This window comes from Corvus cornix, chromosome 9 (genome assembly GCF_000738735.6).
Source record: "Corvus cornix cornix isolate S_Up_H32 chromosome 9, ASM73873v5, whole genome shotgun sequence".
Classification (NCBI taxonomy): domain Eukaryota; kingdom Metazoa; phylum Chordata; class Aves; order Passeriformes; family Corvidae; genus Corvus; species Corvus cornix.
In genome coordinates, this window is record NC_046339.1 from 10,767,047 (window position 1) to 10,785,548 (window position 18,502).

General features: G+C 45.1%; 1 long non-coding RNA gene across 4 annotated transcripts in view; it reads left to right on the forward strand.

Annotated features, from left to right (window-relative positions):
* The window catches only part of LOC104687930, a 93,186-nt gene that overhangs the window by 56,749 nt on the left and 17,935 nt on the right, over nt 1-18,502 (forward strand). For 2 of the 4 annotated variants that reach the window (XR_002273370.1, XR_002273369.1), the window contains exons 1-2: nt 1,513-3,099; nt 3,687-3,819. This is a non-coding gene — a long non-coding RNA (uncharacterized LOC104687930). Of the gene's footprint in view, nt 1-1,512; nt 3,100-3,686; nt 3,820-18,502 lie in introns of those variants that run through there. The other 2 variants (XR_005602687.1, XR_002273371.1) reach the window with 2 other exon arrangements.

The following is an 18,502-nucleotide window of genomic DNA, read 5'->3' on the forward strand; positions in this document are numbered from 1 at the left end:
GCATCTGGTACCTGTTTGACCATGGCAGGGTGCATGGCCAGGTGAAGCTGTGAGCAGCAGCAGCACTGAAGGTGAAAATGACACTGACAGGGTTTTCTACTGGGCTGCAGCCCTGTGTGTCTTTACTCTTCCCCCATCCTGTGTTGGAGCCCAATCTTTCTCATAATTGTCCACCTGGATCAATTTATAGATTAAGTCCTGCAGCCAGCTGTAGGAGGCATAGATGTATGGCACCATGCAGCATGTCCAGGAATGGCCTGGCCTGCTCAGTGGTCCTGCCTGCAGTCCTATGCTCTTCCCAAACTCTATTTGCAATGCAGGTAAACTGTAAACAGGGGACTAGGTGTAAGAGGAGGGGGGTACACCAGTGTGTCTGCATTTTCCTGCCTCTTTGCAGGCTTTTCAATGAAAGACAAAATAGTTGCATGCCCCTTGGTATTATAGGTTTGCAGTTTCCCTCTTGTAGATTTTAGATGTGGATCACAGCCCCATGTTGGTAGACACTACACAGACAGCTAAGGAGGAGACCATCCCTGTCAAGTTTTGGGACTAGATACCATATAAAAGGCCAAAGCAGGATAGCTCGTGGGTGGAATAGAGCTGGAAGGAGAAAGTGACAGTGCAGGGGAAGGATGTAGTGGAAAATCAGGAATTGCACCTTGCAACTAGTCTAACCAGGACCCTAGGGGAGAAGGTTTCCAGGTGTTGTGGAAGCAGCTTTGCACACTTTTATGGGGTGGTGTTTGGCAAAGAGCTAATTCTCAAAATTTGTTGCATGACCACTCACTTAACCACTGATTAGTGAGTGATGCAGGACACTACCACTGCTGTTCATGGGAAGAGACAGTTAGAAAGGGAGTAAAAGGTAGTCTATAGGAAAGGAGATAATTTCAGGAATCCCTGCAAAGTCCTTGCCTTGGCTGGCCATTTCAGACCTTGTGCACTCTCTGGCCTGTCCTTTTGGCTGCAGTGCCTGTTGTGGTGCCACTGTAAAACCACTGGTGTGTGCACTTTGGGGACTCTTGTGGTCGGACAGGACAGGGCAAGACGTTTATTGGGAAGGGTAGGGGTGAGGAGGACAAACGCACCAGGGAGGTATGGTAGGTTGGTAAGAGAAAGGCTGTGGGTCCTGCATAGATTTAAGTTGAAAACTACTTTGTAATCTGGTTGTGCAAGAGTGTCTGGGGCAGAGGGGATGTGTGTGATGGACAGGAAGGAGGGGTGCCTGCGTGTGTGCATAAGGAAGGTACCTGCAGCAGCTGTTGTAATTGTTTTAATAAAGGAACATTTCCCTGAATTTCTCTTTTGGCACCTGAGGGCCCTTCCCAGGATGCCCTTGCTGAAACTGCTGTTTGATTTCCAGGGCAAATGCAGTACACACACACAGAGCCCCATCTTGTTCATGCAAACCCACAATCCCATTAGGACATGGCTCCTCTTCCTTTTGGTAACAGGGAAGGGGGGGGGGGGGGTGCGGGGGTTGAAATAATGACAGAGATGATTATAATTAATATTTTTTTATGTCTGAAGAGTGAAAGTCCTGCCCAAGTCCCCCAGCTGAGCACAAGCCAAAGTGCTAAATCCCTGTAGGGGTGTGTTTTATTACTGACGCTCTGCATGTTGAGGCTGGTCGCGGGGTCTGATGCTGTGCATGTGGAATTTTTGTGGCTCTTTTCCATTGTGCCAATGAAAAGCAGGATCCCATCCGTATAATAAAAAGGAAACTTGAAGGTTTCCACGCCTACATGGAGGTGAATGCAGCATTAGTGTTTTAATTAAGTGTTTTACCTTCGCATGACTTTTCTGTACGATCACATTGCAAGCGATGAAGCAGATATTACCAGGGTCGGAATATGATGGGATTCTCAGTGGCCCTTCCACAAAAGGTTTTGGCTGCTCCTCTGTTAGGCTGGTCTGCAGCTGGGTTGCTTTATAGTCTCGTAATTCTTCATTGGGCAGTGTGTGCTGGGTTTGATTCATCCCTGACCGTTCCTCTTTCAGGAGCAGGGCTCTGCCAGGATGATGGGGACTGGGAGGCACTGATTGCTTCCTGATCCTCCCTTGACCAGCTGGGTGATCTCAAACAGGTAGCTTGCTCCTTAGGATTCCTTTTGTCTGTGTGCCTGATGTCACACACAGATGGAAGGCTGAGCTGGGTATGGAAGTTGTTCTTAGCCAGGCTGTCTACACAGTGTAGTAGTGAGGCAGCTGCTCTTCCCAAATCAGTACAAAGCCGCATCCTGCAAGAGCTGATCGCTTCAGTGGGCTGAAATAAACCCTCAGCACAGGTTGGACAATGGACAGGAGAATGTGGCTCCCTATGTAACACCTGAGAGGTGCCTTTAACTGGGAGTAGTAGCAGTACTGGCAGCAACCCTGCAAGCTTTCAAAGATCATCTGAGCCTTTTGGATGTGAACGTGTGGAGAGCTCCAGGAGCATTGGTGACCTGAACTGAGTTGTACCTGTGCAGCTCTTGGTCTCTTAAAGCAAATTTCAACCATCAGAGTACATGTGTTGCTCCCCTGAGAGAGAGGCTGTCTGGATCCAGTCCCCAGGAGCTCCCAGCCATCCCTTTTCTCTGTCCTCCCCATAAAGGAGGGGTGTGTTGTCTCTGCTATAGCTGTGTTTCTCTTGCTACCACAGCAGGTGAAAGCCTGTGGGGACACAGGCCCACAGGTGGCAGCTCACAGCTTCTGCACCCAGCTTCAGCCTTGTCTCAGGTAAGGAAGAGGATGTTTCCTTATGAAGTGACTCAGTGTTTTTCCCTTTCTATCAGCAGAAACTCCACCAGGAATAGGCTGAGCCATGCCAGCCTTGGTGGCTGCTCCTGCTGTTCCAGGATGGGTGTCTCTCCATCTCCCATACAGCTGGCCCATCTACTGCTGTTGCTCAACCTCCTCCTTTCTGCCCTTTTGGAAATGATGTGGACAAAACCAGCCTGTAAGTCTGTTCAGATTGTGAGCTTCAGTGCCTGACCCTGGATCTCCAGTCTGTACTTGCAATACCTGCAACTCCGACGTGATCTGCCATCCAGGGGTGAGATGCTTTGGGCTTTGAACTTCACACCCCAAAAATACAGTCAGGTCTGTTTGACAGAGGTATGAGGTTTTCTCTGAAATTTTATTTATTATTTTCACTGGATTTTTTTTACCTGGCAACTCCTCTTTTTTCTTTTCTTTTCCTCACCCCCAGAAGAGCATGCTCAGCAGCTAAAGGAGAAAGCTGGCTGGAGTAGGCAGACTGTGAGCAGTGTAGGAGCTGCCAGGAGAGAGGAAGGGCAGCAGGATGGCTGTGACAGAGCACACGTGGCTCCTGCCCTCAATTAGCCTGTGTGGCTACCACTGTTGAAATGAAAGCACAGCAGGTCTCCAAGGAGTTCTCTCGTGGGTCTTGCTGAACTTATAAGCTGGGGCCACAGTATAACTTAATTTCCTGAAATGTCAAGTGGCATGTACTGGCTGCCTGCTCTATTGGTGTTGGGGGTTTTTTTTATGAACACATTGTACTCCCATTTCCTGCAAAAAAATTCCTATCAGTGTTTGATGATTGCTTAATAAGAGAAATCAGTAAGCGCACGGAAAGTTCACATCCTGCAGATGAATATAATGACTGTAAGCCTCTGAGTTGCCAGGGATTGGGGGTTTTTTGGTTGTGGTTTGATTTATTTGTAATTTCATCCTTCCAGCCAAGAACACTGATGTGAAGCTGTATCCTGCAAGTGCTGAGACCATTGGTGAACTGTAGGAGGCCTTCAGCAACCACCAGCCTTACTCCAGAAGGAAAGGGTAGAATTTCTTGGATGAGCAAGCTGGGAGAAGGTATATCAAACTGGGAAAAGTAACAATATTGAGGATGAAACTGTCATGCTTTTATACCTGTCTTGTGATACACTGTGGGTTTTGTTTGATTTTGAAGCAGGCTTTTATAATCGTAGTGTGGGTGTGAACTCCTAGGAAGGTGACTGTAAGGCGTGCAGGCAAGCCTGACGGATCCCAAATGGATTTGTTGTTGTTTTTTATATCTGTTTCTAGACAAGCCTTTGTATTATTTCTTCTTAGGTGTGATTTCTGAGTCCTGTTGACTCTTTATTCAAGAGCAGTCTTTTATAATTTTTGTGTGAGCTAGCAGTCTTTTAGACTTGGAGGCATTGCATTTATAGGGACCCTGAAAGAAAATTTAAAAAGCCTTTTCTTCATGATAATTTTCATTACTAACTCTAATACTCCTCTGTCTAGAGCTTTCCCAGTTCAAAGTGCTGTGCAGTCTATCAGCTAACTGTGCAGCCCTGGTAAATGGGAGGTAAATAAAACTCCCTGCTGTCTGTCAGGCTTTTGAATTTTTTGTAAGTCTCTCAGCATGGTGTCGAGCAGGGAGCCACTGAGAGCCACCCATTGGGAAATACTTGGCAGAGGGACTGGCTGACAATTTAGACCATCTGAACACAGGCCTGAAAGGAAAATCTTGTCTTGTAGCGACTGTTTGCTTTCCACATGTCTCTTGCAATTTGTGTCCTCTCCCAGCTCTGTTTCATGGTTCTCATCTCCTTTCCTCGCACAAGACCATGGTTTCCCAGGCTCTGAGGGCGAAAAGAACTAGCCAGCAATTGTAATGGAAACCCTTGCCTGATTAGGTGTCAGGAACATATTGAAAATAATGCAATTTTTATGCCACTTCCTATATTTTAGAAGCTGAGGGCCAGTAAGAGAGAAATTGGTCAAGAAAAATAAAAAAATCCAAAACATAAGGAGCATTTTAATCCTTAAATGATAATTAGCCTTGGTCTGGAGCTGAGGAGTGCACCAGCCTTTTTGAGGAGGAGCAAAGGATATTTTCTCATCATGGCACAGGCAATTCTTTTGTTTGGTTCCTTCCTATCTCAGTGCCTTACATATCCCATATGCATGAGTATCATCTGACTACAGAGTAATGTCTTAGTTCCCTAAATATTGGAGGATATTAAGACACTGAGGTAAATGGACCTTGGCCTAGGGTACTGCCTGTTGCAGAGGGAAGATTCATTAATTTTTTGTTGATGGGTCCTGGCCTCACCCCTTTGTGTGTATGTGTGAACACTCCTGGATGTAGAAAGCACTAATGTCTAATCATGTTCCACAGAAGATAATTTGAGATGATTAAAAAAAGTGTTCTGTTTACTTATTTTTAAGGAGTTATAATGCCAGCAGGCACTTCTAAGACTGTAAAGCTTAGACAAGGTGCTGTGAAAGAAGAAATATCAGTCAAACCCCAGAGTTTTGGGTATAGTCATGTGACTGTCCCACTGTTTGCAGCTGTCTTCTGGCTGTTCAGTCCCCTTTTTGACTCAAGGGGAGACTCTTTTTACTGTCATAGAGGGTGAAGGATGCAGTGATTGAGGGCTTCATGCCTGACCAGTGTGAAGGCAATGGGGTGTAAATCCACGTACCTCCTTACTAATATGGCTGTTACTTTGCATTAAGCTGGCTACTCTCTCTACCCAAATTTCTGTTACAACGGGCTATCCAAACCAAGGAAAGAGAATTTTTGCCCTTCACAGATAAACTATTTCCTTGGGGGCCTAGCCCCATTGGCATCCTCTGCCCCAAATAAGTTGGAATCAGCTCTTGGTGGGAGAAGCCAGCTGAGGTCATGCACAAGCACTGCAAGAGGCTTCCCTGTCTCCTCACCCCAAAGGGCCAAGATATTTAGACAGCTACCTCACTATGAATGGGACTCTCTGGCAAAAGAATTAAGCAAAGATTAAAATCAGTTTTAGCTGCTAAATGTGTGCTTTGCACAGCATTTAGCAGCTAAAAGTCTAATTATCTTTGAACTTATGCACATGGTTTTAGATGTGATGCACACAAGTTGCTATTTTTTTTATTTTGTCTACAAGGAGCTGGAAATCAGGATAAAAATGAGATCCTGGTGTCAGTAAGGGCACAATTTTGTGAGTAGGCTGGAGGCAGTGCCCAGTCTGCAGGGAAGTAGGGCACCTGCTGAATGAGAATAGGTTAAAAAACTGCTTTAACACTTGTCATTTAGACTCTCCTGTTTAATGGAAGTTCATGCTCTTGATTAAGGAAATGCAAGTGTGCATGAAGGTAGGAAAATGAGACTGCTCTGACAGAAAGCCAAGCTCCTAGCTGGAGGGAAAATTTACTCTGGGTATTGATGCTTGCAAGACACAGAGAGTGAAATCTGGGAGGTGAAGAGCACTGTAAGACCTACATAGGTCACTGCAGAGCAAGTCAGATTGAGTTTTAGAAAGTGCTGCAGGGAGATAAGGAGGAATTTGATGCTGAGTTGCCATAAAATAGGGAGAGGGGGCTCCATGTCTCCTGTGCAGCCTGGGTGCTTTGGAAACCTGCTCAAGGCTCAAGATACCCATGTCAATGAAAACACAGACAATGGGAGGAGGTACACAGGGCTGATAAAATGTTGGTGCCATTTAAAAACCCTTTAGGGAAGCAAGTAAGTATTGCCAAATGGTGATCAAAAATCCTGGATCTTCCCATCCAGCATGAGCCAAATCATGACATAAGACAAACTTTTTTCAGTTTGGTTTTTTTTTTTAACTTCAACTTTTTTTAACCTTTAGATTACCCTTAAATTATATTTCAAGCTTCTTTCTTAACCATAAAGTATGCAATTGGTACAGAAACAGGTCTAGGAATCAAAAGTGAATTTTTCATACAGCCACTGAAGAAGGGCTGATTGGAAGCCTTTTCTTGCATAGCCTTTTACACAGTTGAGGACATCCCGCTTGCTCCATTTAATCAGCTCTCCCCTTGCCTAAACACCCCAGCTCGTGTGTTTGCTGGAGATGGTGTTTCCCATATTTCTGATTTTTCCCTGGACTCTGTGATCTGTCCACATATTTTTTGAAGGGTGAGTGAGGCTACAGGCAATCCACCAGTCGAGAGCTTACCTGTGCTGAGCAGGCAGGAAGGATTCCTTTACAATCATAGTATCTTGCACTGGTTTTTACTAATTAAACCCCCCCATCCCCAGTTTTCACAAATGATCAAGATAATTTTGACTTTTAGTCTTCTCTTCTATATAATGTCAGCTCATCTTAGCTTTGTGTGGCCTGCAAAAGTGGTATACACATTGTCAATTAATTAATGTGATTTTCTTTATTAAACTATTGAATGGAACTAATTTCCAGGATCAAGGCTGTCAAGCAGAACACTCAAGACGATGCAACTTATGGAATGCTTATCAAGTGTACCAGTTACAACACTTTTGCTCTGTTTAGGAGATTAAGAGTTCTCCTTCTCCTATTCTTTCTGTTTCATGTGATTTGTGTTGCAAAGCATCTCATGAAAAAAAGTTGGTAGAAAGTAGTGGTTAAAGAGCTCTCTTGGGTCCAGAGTTCAGACCTTCTGATATCAGGCACAGGTAGAGTCACAGCCTGACCTGTCACAAACCTCTGCAGCTTGTCATACCTCTGTTTTGCCATGTGTAAGGTGTTGATCAATAAAGTTAGTTCTGTTAGCATTGGTGAAGGTTCCTATATTGATGTCAGAGAACCAATGCTATGAAAAGGCCAGATTCAAGAACATGTCAATGAGAAATTTTTGCTTCAGTGATGAGCCAGGCATGAACTGTAGGACAGTAAGACTATGATTTATGAAGTGAAATGTGTGGATTATTCATTTGAGAAACCCATTAAGGGTTAGTAACATTACTTAACAGAAGAAACATCTTCAGCTCCAGCAGCTTTGATTTGAAGGTATCAAGGGAAAACCAATTTCTTTTAGCAATTTAACAATGCAAATAGGTTCTAAGGTGATGATGAGAAGATGAATATGTTACCCAGAGTAGAACGGAGCAGCAGCAAAGCATTGGTGTGGCAAGGTTCACAAAAGGCAACTTTGAATGACAAACACCAATTTGGGCAAGAGGCTTTCACTCCGAGCCAGCCGGGAGAGATTAGAGATCCACAAAGGACATGTTCCTGATGATTCCATTGCTCTGTCCTTATTTCAATGGCTCTGCTGGTTGCCTACCACCTTGGAGAGGTGCTGCAGGCGCTTCCTAGTGGGCTAATGTCATTGGTCAGAGATCTCTATGTATGTAAAATCTGGGAGAGATCCATACCATCCCTGCACAACTGATGTTTGTAGATGATGGGTGAGGCAGTGATGTCTCAGGGAGCTACACTGCCTTGGGCTATGATCTCATAAGTTAAGCAGGGTTGGGCCTGTTTGTTTTTGGATGGGGACTTAGAAGGAGAAGTTGATTGCTACAGTCAATTTGACTTGGTAATTCAGAAGGTGGTGCTCTTCCCCCTGGGTAGCACAGGTTGACATGCCAGAGTTATTAGGCTCACCACAGCTCCTAACCTTTTGGAAAAAATGTAAGCCCAACACCCTCATCTTTCCAGAATGAACATCACGGGACTCCTGCTATTACCCCAAAGTCCAAACCAAATTCCATCTCAAAGCAACCACACCATGCAGATGGAGATCCACACTGCCCTTTCAGGAGGATGCAGCAGACTTTGCTTTCCCTGCTGGGTCACATTGTACCTCCAGCTGAACCGCTGCAGAGCTTGGGACAGATGGCAGCAGTACTACTGGGGCAGACAGCAAATGCCCTCTCAATGTGTGCAAATGTCCTCACTGTAAAGGGACTGTTTAAATGGGAAGTGCTCCCCACCAATAGGGGTTTTGGAAGTCTTGGTCATATCTGGTTTGAGCAGTAGCCTCCTTGTGCTGCATGTAGGCTAGCAGCTGGAGCTCTGTTTTGCCTTTGTCTTTTCCTACTGCAGCACAGTGCTAGGCTCTCACAGCACAGAAACACTCTGCTGCCCACTGCCCTTTTAGAGGGACAAAAAAAATTTTCTTAGCTGTTTTGCACACCTCTTCATATTCCACTGTGGCTACTTGGGCCAAATTCTGGAGTGAGGTAAGTTATTTAGCAGCATGTAGGTGTAAAGTGCAGCAATTTTCTGTTCTGAGTGGGTGGTAAGGTAGGGGTGCAGCAGGAAAAGCAGCAAAGAGGGATGGCATTAGATAACATGCTCTCTGTGCCGAGGGCTTCTGGGAAGGGAGCTCTGGTTTCTTTGGCCATGTCTAAAGGCAGGTTTGCTCAGTATTTGTTTGTTTTCTAAGCTGTGAATGTGCTTGTGTGTATTCTTTTTGGTTTAGCTTAAACCTTTCCTAATCCTGTTAGCAGAGATAAATCTCCCTGAACCACAAGTAAGTGTCTGCACGGGAGTTTGCACGAGCTGAATTAATTCTGCGTGAAATTCTGCAGGGTGCCCTTGTGTGGGTAAACACAACCTCACGTCCCTTCCAGCATCCTTGGCTTTCACTGTTGTGCTTTGCCTGCCTGCTCTCCCCTCTTGGCAGGGGAGGTCACATTGAAGCTTCTTATTTTCAATTTCCACAGGAAAATAAGCTAATCCCCCTTCACCACCATGGTGACCTTACAGGAAAAGGGCTGAGTGAACCCAAATTGGGCTCTCTGTGTGGGGTCTGTCAAGAAAGGCTCCCTGAAGGGCTCTGTGCCAGCAGGACCATGTCCCTGACCTAGTGGCATGGAGAAAGAGGGGTTGCTCCCAGTACTAGCCCCGCTGCTCTGTCCTGGCACAGCACAGTGGGAGAGGCAGCTGGGCTTAGCTCAGGATTTTGCATATTCTTTACCATGCATGTCCTGTCTTGACAGTATTTATGCAAATTTTTAAGTAGAGGAAAAAGCTGTCACGTAAAACAAAAAAATTCATCTGAAGGCCAAATATGTAGGTTGGTTGGCTTCTGTGTTTTCTTTTTTTTTTTTTTTTTTCCAATTAAAAATAAGGTAACCTATAAAACGACGATCTAGTTTAATATCCTCATTACATGTTCCAGGCAGTATCTGAGTCACACCGTTTGCACTGTGCTTTGTACCCCTGCGGGGGATGTAAAAGCTCCATTTTTAGAATATTCCTAGGTCCACCTCAGTCAGATGTGCCAGGTGAGAGTTCCAGGGTGCAGGATTGTGGGTAGTGAAAGTGAATTCTCTCAGGATACCATTGCTGTCAGGACAGGACAGTATTTGAGGTAATTGGTTTGGGTGGTCCTGTCCTTGCAATCCATGTCACCTTTTTGAGTGGAAACACACCTGAAATCAAAAGAAATTCCCAATGGATTGTGTTGTCCTTATTGTTATTTCTGGCTAGTGGAACTCCACTGAGTTTAATTCCCACCTAGTGCAAAGACCCATCACCTTTAATTAACATCGAAAAACACTTATGAGGAGAAACAAAAGGAGCTGCTGGAGGATGTCTCTTCTTCAGCACTGGAAGAGCTGCTGCATGTTCTCATGTCATGAGCAGCCAATTCTCATCAGCATGGGTATTTCTTATGCAGGTAGGGGTCTTCTGGCTTTACTGGGCCATTTCACCTGGGTGTGTCTGCAGAGATAACTAGTAAGGTGCTCGGTGGTTAATTCCAACTGTGATATTGGGTTTTGTGATGCAGATTCTTGTTTGCTAAGAGCCAGAGTAAACCAGACTTGCCTCCTGGGATCTACATACCACAATAGCCCAGAGATCACAATTGTGGAGACTTCTTTTCCTGAAGACTCAAGGTCACAGCTGAGGTACAGCAATCCAGTAATTTATTGCTGATCAGCTCACAGCCCCCACTATGAGCCACAGTGCCAAACCTGCTTTTCACATAACTAAGTGCATTTGCACTGAGGGTTACTTCTACCCAGCTCATATAATGTGCCTTCATCTGTGGGACAGCACTTGTGAGCCTTTTCCACCATTGCAGCATCATGAAACACAAGGCTGAACGTTATCTTCACTTTAGAGCACTTTGTACAAGACAGGAAGGGGCTGGAAAAAGGGATTCTCCTTTGGGCTATAGATCCCCCACTTGCTGTATCTCCATACCCCTCCCAATGTGGTGAGCTCCAAGGACTTGGCAGATATCAGCACTTTTTCCACTAGAATTGCAGTTTTCTCCTTGGGCTGTGTCTAAATTTCCTTGGCATGGAGGGAAGAGCTGACGTTACCACCACTCCAGGGAATGCAGTGCCGTGGAATTATTACCTTTCAGATATGCTATACAGATACACTAGGAAACCTCCATTCTTTCCTTCCTTAAAAATACCTGGCTCTAGTTACTGCATTTGGAAGCTGTGGGTCTCTGACTCTCATGGTTTGCCTGTTAAGGTGACAGCCTGCAGTAAATGTCATGGCTCACCAATAACAGAAATCTCAGCCTCCCAGCCCGTTTCTGTGTCTGGCATTGGGGTGAACCAGCCAGACTCCACCAAAAAACAGCTTGCAGGACTGCTCCCATAGGGTAGCACAACACTGGTGTTTGGCTTCCATGTGCCCCTTGCAGCCCTTCTGTGCCATCCTAGACCTTGTGCCCTTGGCTGTACCCTGCCACCACCCTCCTCCTGCAGGCCTTGCAGCACAGCCCTTCAGTGCCAGGCAGGAAAATCATCGCCTTCGTGAGCTGCCACAAAACTCCCAAACTATTTTAAGTGTGTTGACTTCAAGCACGCACACAAGCGCAACTATTGTGTCTTATGGCCACAAGGCCAAGTGCCACACGTTGTGGGCATGGCCATTCTGCTCCAGAGCCAAGCTGGCCCTGGGCAGTCTCAGCAGGAGATGTTCTGTATTACCTGTCCTGGGAGGCTGGGAATTGCTCCCTAGGCTGGGTGCCATTAGAGATACAGATATAACCTTTACCTACTAACTAACGAAATTGCTTTTCCCAGTGCAGGGGTATACCTGCATGCTATTAGCATTAGAGATTTCAGGTTCCAGACCTGCTGCTGACTTCAACGAGTCTTTTGTAACATTATTTGAAATATTGTCTGTTGGATTTTTTTTTTTCCATTGGAAGTTAACAGTTGAAATTTCTTTTTTGTTTAATGCCTAAAAGTTTTCCTTTACCTGATTTGCCCTCTTCCTCTCCTAAAACATATGCATGCACAAAAAAATTTGACTTCTGGAGTCTGGATGCTTTCCTAATGCATTTAATAGCACCAAGGACATGAAATACTGTACTGAGTCCTCTGGGAAACCTACAGTTAGTGGGATGAAAATACCTTCTGTAAATGATTGAGCTCATGAAACAGTGTAATTAAAATGCTGTGCAGGACAGAGCTGAAAATCCTTACAGGATTATCAGTGAGACATTGTTTAAAAGATGTCCTTGGGTTGGACAGTGCAGCAACATTGAGTGCAAGCAGCACTCAGAGCTCCTGCTGAGAATGGAAGGTGGCAGATACCTGGTTAGTCTTCTGTTTTCTTTCATTTTTATCCTTGCTGTTCCAGCTGAGAGGAGCTCTTCATTGCTTATTTATTTCATCCCAGGAGGTCTGCAGATTGATTGACTGGTTGTTGGGGGATTTTTTTGTCTGTTTGTTTGTTGTGGTTTGTTTCTTAAACAAGTCTGTAATGATGGTTGTGAGGGCAGAGCCAGGGAAGGGACAGCTTTAAAAAGTTCTCTGTACATCTACTTGTGTGGTGGTCTTAGTGTGTGTGTGTGCATATTGATCCTATCCCAGGATAGGCACCAAAGAGCTGTCCACAGACCTGGTTAAACATTTAATAACTAGCTGCAGTTTCCATGTCTTATTTCCAAAGGCATTTTAGTACCTGAAGATGCCTACAGAGCTTTCAAAGGGCTTTAGCTCATTGGATATCCAAATTGCTGTGACTTTGATGAGATTGCTATGTTTACCTTTATCAGGATTCTTAGAAAACTCCTCTAGGAGTCCATTTGCCATGCACCCAAAGTCCTTGTGAAGTTTAATCAGGGTTTGTTTTTTGTTTGGTTGGTTTTGTGCCTGGAGCTGCACTTCCCGATGTGGCAAGTCCTGCCCATAGAACATAGTCCTGCTGCATAGAACAGCTTCAGAAATGGCAAAGGCTGAAAGGTGCTCATGCACTGTGATAACCTGTTGGACAGGATTGAAAAGGACAGTGACAGGTTATATAAGTGAGCAGTGGATAATTTACTTTGTGAAGCTGTTTAAAACTCACCATTGTTTTGGGCTCATGAGTGGAAGTTTATTATGGTAAATTTGTTGGAGGGTAAGGTCACATTTTTGTTTCCTGGGTGAAAAGTGAGGCCAGACAAATACAGAAATACAGTTACAAGCGCAGTTAGTAGATGTCAGCATCCTTTCGGATGTGGGGTGACATGATGGGTGTGGGCTGGAGGAGGAGTATGAAAAGGGAAATGATTTGCACACAGGAGAGGCCTGGAGTGAATTTGAGTTGAAGAACTTTGCGGGGGGGACAGGAATGAGAGAAAGGGAAAAAGAAAGGAAAAAATAAATTTTCCTTGATTGGGTGAAGGTGATGGGACTGGAGGAACTGGTGGGAAGATGTGTTTGAGTCAGACCTGAGCCATGCACGAGGGCAAGGGGGAGCTGACTTGGGTACAAAACAGGTTAAACAAGGACACATGGCAAGAAGGTAGGAAAGGGAAGGGGAGTTGAAGGTTGGGAAGGTTGAAGGTGAGTCCAGCTTGACAATGGGGGTGAGATGGCACGCAGGCCTTTCCTTTTCCAGAGGCAGTTGCTTATGAATACCCATTATGTCTGGTTTTATCTCTCTGCAAGGAAGCTTTCCAAAAGCATGAATAATACCTTATTAGGTAGAGGGTAAAGCCCCTCCTTTTCATCCTGCTTTAATTCATGCTTCCTCTGCCTTGGTGGCTGCCTTGTACGTGGTGCTGTTAGAAGTGCAATTATCATTCTTCCTGGTTGGGCGGTATCAAGGGCGTAGCCTCTCACAGTATCTCCTGGAGGCTTATTACTCAAGAGAGAGGAGCTGTGCACGAGAAGCCAAATTAAACTGAGCAAAGAGGAGGCTGTTTCCACCGCAGGGATGGAACAGATTGTTTTGCTGAAGACCAGGTCAGGAGCTGGTCCAGGGGAGAATGTAGCTGGAAGCCTGCAATGTAGGGAGCTTGCACCATGGAGACGAAAGGCAGAACACTGTGGTTCTTTGTGGCTTAGCCTGCTTCCCTCCCTTTTGTCCACTGCTTTACGGATGTGGGATTCTGCTTGACAGTGGAATATTGTCCTGCACAGACTTCAAGGCTTCGAGTTGTAAAATTGTGACCCTCTTCCTCTGGTTTTCTTCAGGATCTTGACTGTTGCTTGTTAGAGCAGACAGACCTAGTTTAAAGATCCCAAGTCATGGAAAATGCAGTGCATCCTTGAAAGAACCACCTTCTCCCTTCCTTTTTTAAAAAGCATCACTTTTCTCAGCATGAATTAATCTGTTTTTTAGCTGTCTCTTACCATTGCATCACCATTGTTTTCCCTCTACTTTTTGGCAAGAGTGCCTTACACACCACTCAGTGGTCTGCTTTGAGGGGCAAACAGCGTCTCCATCTCTGTTTGCCAGGATTTCAGATGTCTCTGAAGCTTTCTGAGCACCAGGCAGCAAACAGTTAAGGCAGCTGAGCCACAGGTCTCAGAACATTTTGCTAGGGAGCCAGGTGAGCAAAGAACAGATAAAGGCAGCACCTGCCTATGGGTTTGGAACAGCCTGGGGCCATGGATAGAATGTAAATACACTCTGAAAATCTTATTGTCTGACACTGTGCCAGCGTCTTCTGGGCTCTTGTCATGGAAAATATTTCAGCTGAGGTCATTCAGTCAGCAAAAAACCAGGATTTAATACCCTCTGAGGTGCCAACTTGCTTCTTTCTTTGTGTCGATAAATAAACAATGTAGGGTAGCATTTCATGTTGCCAGGATGATCTTTGTTTCATTAGGAAGGGCTTAAATGTTGTTGATTCTTTTTTTTTCTTTTTTTTCTTTCTCCTTCCTCCTCTTTAAATGCAAAGACTGTATGTTTCTGCTCCCTTTCTCTGTTTGCTCCTCCTGGCTCAAGCACACACCCAGCTTTTAGAGTTAGAACTAATGTCTGCTTCTTGTAAATCTCTGCTGGCTGCCCCAGGCTGTGTTTTTAATTCCTTTATTCTGCTTTGAGATGAGTAGGAGAAAGGTGCAGCTTTTTGAGATGATGGAAGTTGCCATTTCCCTTCTTCAGTCAATTAGGTGCTTTGGTTGTTTTCAGCTAATTCTCTAAAACTTTCCATTGATGATAGCGCTAAGGGGCTGGGGGGAGCTGAGGGATCTGGGAGGGAGAAGAGGGAGGGCTGGTAACTGGATTATCTACTGGTGGGATGACTGATTTGCTGCCTGTGCCTCTGGGACAGAGAAACAACCTGACTTCAGAGCTGTATTCAGAGCAGCTCAGCTTCTGGTCAGTCAGATTTATGGCTTTTAATTGCATTTGTGCTGTGCCTGTCCTTTCTCAAGAGTGACATGAGACATGGTGATCCTGTCAGGGCATTCGGGGAAACCACTGCTTTTTCTTCCAAATCCTTGCAATGGGAAATTACTTCAAAGCTTGCATGGAGCTTCCCTTAATTGTGTGTCCTTGAGACATTTCCCCACATCCTTCAGCTCCAGACCCTTCCACCACTGCCCATTTTGGGTAAGTCATGGGTGTGCAGACACTGCTGGCTGAGGAGGAACCATCTGTCTAGAGGTGATCCCTACCTATTGAAAGCCTTCACTTCACGTATTTTTTGGCCAGTTGACCCTCCCTACCTCCTCTGGGCCTTGCTTACTGGTCTGCAATACCCAAGCCCCTTGTGGGTGGTGACTGCCTCATACAGATGTTGTAGAAAGCACGACAGTGCCCCGGCAAGTCCAGCAATGGTGGTCCCTTTCTTCCGCTGTGTTTCAGCAACAGTGTGAGAGCAAGGGATGGGCTTTGCCTTCTGAAACATCATCTCTTTCTGCTTTCAGGCAGGAAGGAATGAGATCAGTCTTTCCACATCAGCACTTTTCTTTATCTTGTTGTTTTCTGCCCTGAGTCTGTCAGGGTCTGTGGCTCACCTGGTAATGAGTCTGCAAACCTTGGGGCTGGGAATCGTCTCACCTGATTTTGGTTATCTAAAACTTAGACATAAAGTTTAAGATTGTCATCTAGACTCCCTCTTTGCTCAGTGAGGAGTGATAAACAGCCCATGCCATTCACCTTACCCACTCTAGACATCTGCCTTAGGTTGGGATGATTCACTCTTTGGAAGCTCCCGTGCACTCCACAAGCTGTCTGGGAGGCATAGGGGAACATTCAGATCTGGACCCCTAACTCTCACAGGGCTCTTCATCTGAGAAATCCAGCACCTGCTTCTTTTTACTATTTACCATGGATATTGTCTGTGTGCAGGGTGGAATTACCCTGTCCCTGGCTTTAAGGGGAGTGACCTGTGCCCAAGTGACTGTTGAGATATCTTTGTGCTGATTTTGGTTTTGATGGAGATGGTGTTCTGCCTGTGGTGGCCCAGAGGAGCAAAGGAGGTTTTTAAAGTGAGGAGGTAATAAGTACTTTGTCAAATGTTGTCATTCTGCTATCATTTGTTTTCAATCAATCAAGTGGATTTTAAGGTTACCAGTTTCAGAGCTAATGAAAAAATATGGGGGCCTGCTTTTCATTACAACTGAAGATCTCAACTGCTTTATATTCACCCTTATGTTAATCTGTGATGTGATTGCTTATCCCTGTGTATATCTTTGAAGGGGAAAGACTGCAGGCATTCCCCACCCCACATGAGATACAGACCTTAAAATACAAAGGGGAACATAGAGCTTGGAGCCGAGCTAATCTTCTTGGGTTGCTGCTGGGAGCACAATGGTGGCAAATTGCTGTGGCAGTGGACCCTGCTCTTCAACCAAAGACAGGAACTAGGCTGACAGGACAATAATAGTGTGTTGGCTCAACTGGCAAACACACATCCCCTTTGGACAGACTCAATATGTTACATTGAGAAGCAGTTAATACACCGTTGTGTAAGGTTCCTAATGGACTGGAGCCAGAATGCTCCATTAACCACACACACATAAAATATTCATTGAGCTTGGGTTTTGTTGCCAAGTTGGAGAAAGGGGGAGAAGCTTTGTGTATAGAGATAACACTGTCAGTATTGAGGGCTGAAGGGAGGAGTTGATGATGTGTTCCGAAATCTTTTATTCTTTTTAAGAAGAGAAGTACTTTTGATCCTTGGCAGGGGGCTAAGGGGTGCAAAGAGGATTAAATGCAATACCTGCCAGGTTTTACATTTCATGTTTAATTGACCAAGGGTTGAAGGTACCTCCTGCCTCTGTGCTAAAATCCCTGATCTGTTCTGTACCATGTGATTTCTGCAAATTAAACACAGGGTCAGTCTTTAGAAAATAAAAATATTGCAAAAACCACAGTTGTGTTCCCCAGAAGGTTGGCTTCTAAATAGAAGAAAACTTCCCTAAGCACAGGAAAGTGAGGACTGTGGTGATAGGAGGTATTAGCACCAAGATTTCTCTCTGGAAAGCACATGCTTGCCTGTTTTTGTGCTAGTTTTAGGTGTGTGGTAAAAGAAGCTTTGTTTTCTGGGTGCTGAATGTACAATGAACATTTAGAAGAGATTTGATTGGGAGAATTGGCTTGACTTGCTGTTGGTGCTTCAGTTAGGAGACAATGAGGAAAATCATAAAATCGTGTTTCAGACTGAATGAGTAAACATGTGTGCAAAAGATACTGTCCATGTGACCCCTCTCTATTTTGCCAGAAGGCAACTTTGTGTATCCACTTAAGCCAGACATGCTGGAAGAACCACAGTCCCGCTGAGGAGGAAGAGGCAGGCTGTGGTGCTGTGTGGGATGGATAACTGGGAATATGAGGCCAGGAAGGGAGCATGTAGTGGTTTGCCTGTGCTCTGGAGGCATTGTATCTTGTGGTGTCTGGGCAGCCTTTGAGGGGGTACTGGAGAGGAGCTGATGACCTTCCTTGTGCACCATGTCTGGTCATGGTTGTGTGAGCAAGAAACACAAGGGAGAGGTCCAGGAGGCAAAACATAACATTTTGATTGGGGAGAATGGTAAAGAACAGGAGCTCCATTACAGCATTAAAGAAATACTTGTCCCAGACAATGAGAGACCCCCATTGTGTGTCTAAGCAAGTGGTGTGGGAAGAAAGAGGAGAGATATCTTAGAAACAGGAGAGATGCTCAAAAATGGAAGGGAGGGATGATGTCTTCTGAAATGGGGACAGCCAGGTTGGTGGCACTGGGAATGAAAACAAACACTGGGAGGGTCTTCAAAATTATTTGAGAAGAGATCCTGGAGAAGAACACACTCGTCCTGATGGCAAATTTCCTTCTGTGCCTTCATGGCAGGACAGAATAGACACCAGTAATGTTCAGATAATCCAAGAGTCTAAGCAAATCCCCAGTTAAATGAGGCACTCACAGACTAAGACCGAAAAGTATCTGTGCTTTCCTAGAAATATTAAATGCATATAAGGTAAGGATGTGGGTGAATTGCACTGTTGTGGCCTCACAGAAATCTTACTGAATGAAGCTCATCAGTACCAACACTGCACTACCGGGATACTCATGATGTGGAAATAACAGGAATAGATTTTGCCATTGGAGGAGTGACTCACGGTTGGAAATCAGAGTCCAATAAGATAAATCAATTACCTGTATCATCATT